Below are 2,500 nucleotides of genomic sequence, written 5' to 3' on the forward strand. Positions count from 1 at the left end.
ACAATATGTTCCCACACTTTACGCCACCGCCTTCACCAATCCGGCTCACCTACATCGCCAAGTCTTCATGAACCCTCATTAGCAGAGCCATGAAGTCGCAGTTCTACCCACCACCACCAAAACCTCTCCACTAATATGAAAAGTAAATGTGCCTATTAGTGCCAGATTCACTACTGCCCTCCTTTTACCCACCCACAACTTACACATATGTTGCCTTCTTTCACATTCTAAGTACACACCACTTAATGAACACCCACACCTAAGTCTATATTACAGGGCTTCTTACTGGCTTTTCCTGTTTTACAACACAACAGATAAACGAAGTCACACACAGACCTAAGTGATACACCCTTACCTTACACCTCATTCCCCAGCCCTAACTATTCCGTAATTGATATATTGTGTTATTAGTATTTATTATATTATCATTTTTGTAGTCACACAGTATATATTTTTTTTCTCTCAGCAAATAATTATTCAATTGTTGTTACATTCGCTTGTTCCTAAGTATATTATTCGTTTTTATTGTTGGCAAATAAATAAAATCATCTATCCTTCATCTTTATATTAGCAATCACTTCATCACTGCTTGTATATTCAGTGATATTCTCTGAATATATATATGTATATATATTGTTGTGTTCTTTGTATCACTATTTTTCTTATACTTAGTGTTAATCGTCCGCTCATTCACACATAGATTTGGATTACCTGACTAACCACTACTCTACCTACCTGACCACTATACATGGAATTCACTCTAGGATTATGAATTGTAATAAGTACCGTCCCTATGACTTAAAATTGAACCCAACTTACTTTCATGACGCCATCTCCAAGTTCGATATCGTGTCCTCAGTAATGCTTCTTTAGTTTTAAGGTACTGGTGAATACATAACATGTAACTAACTGATGGTAGTCTCTCCTGTTGCAAATCATGGTAACGCATTGCAGACACAACGCTTTATATAGGCTTACATAGTTATTATCACCGTAATTTAATTTTAACCCAATGCCGATGGGCATGGCATGTACGTATATGCCATGGTCACTGTGAGTTCACTTGTTTAATTGTGTTTACACATAGATGGCTGCACTTGTATTAAGTCACCAAAGAGCCAATTACGAGTACTGTCTGTTTGGCCTGTTTACCCTTAATGTTTATAACATTATAATAACTAATATCTATTCTAAAAATAACACCCTCAATACTCAAAGCATTAGTAAAAAATGCGTTTTCCCGCCAATTCAAGGAAAGGTGAAATCAGGTAAGGTCACAAGGTCTACTAATTGACTCCTTTGTGGCTAAGCACTAGCAGAGCCAGCTATGTGCAGAGACATTTCACAAAAATATAAAAAAAAATAGCATTTTCCCCATTTTGTATTAATTTTCCCCAGTGGCATTGGGTTAAGCCTGGCTCATGGCCATAAACGAAGGAATCCTATGCCCGACTCACCGAAAATTTACGCACACTTACTACGCTCATACGATTTACGGGCCCGAGATGCACACATTTAGAATTAAGTTCAGGCTGTGCTACCTCTATGTTCGAAGTATGTATACTTGCATATTTACCCCAAATATGCAAGTATACATATTTGGGGTAAATAAAAATGTATGGAATTCTGGCCAAAAAAAAAATTTATCTGTACAATATGATGGTGCTCTACTAAACTCGCTAGTCCTGACAAAACCAAGTAATTAACATGTTACACTTCTTGTGATACATTGTTCTTATAAGCTCTCATTTTTCTTGCAACTTAGTAAGGCAATTGACAAACACATTATTAACCTCCTCCTTAGCCTTTTACTGGCCTGGTACACTTATATTTCAGCCTCTGAAGATGTAACCCTCCTCGCTACTGAATGCTGCACCTCATTGCGAAACCTCTGCCACACCTAATACCCTGGCACGCAATGATCCTAGAGACCATTACCAGGAACCATTTGTATGATGCCGAGCAGAACCTGTATCCCCCTGAGCCTATTGCAGTGTTTCAAGCGTTGTAGACGGCTCAAGGAAGAGCCTTGCGCGTGGCCGAGCGATGTAAACGATACGGATGGTATGTTTCACACCTCTGTCCCCAGCAGCTGCCTTTCCTTCTTGGGCGGCGTAAGTAACCCTCCAACTTCGAAGGAAGCCGCTGCATAAAATACATGTTTCAACAGACAGAGACAGAGGAGGGAGACACACGGCAGACAGACCAAGCCACACAGGGTCCAGCTACACCACTTCGTCCTCGCCTTCGGGGACACGTCTGTGTGTGAGTGTGTGTGTGTTTGATGATATCAATACCATTTTTATTTTTCTTAAGAAGTTCATGACAATATCATAATTATTTATCTCAAGTTAATAAGTTCATATCAGTACCATTATTGTTCACATTAAGTTGATACAATATATCAATACCATTATTCTTTATCTGAAGTTAATAAGTTAATATCAGTATTATCATTCTTTAATTAATCTTTAGTTAGAGAATTTTACAGTATAACAAA

Source organism: Penaeus chinensis, chromosome 22 (genome assembly GCF_019202785.1).
Source record: "Penaeus chinensis breed Huanghai No. 1 chromosome 22, ASM1920278v2, whole genome shotgun sequence".
Taxonomy (NCBI): Eukaryota; Metazoa; Arthropoda; class Malacostraca; order Decapoda; family Penaeidae; genus Penaeus; species Penaeus chinensis.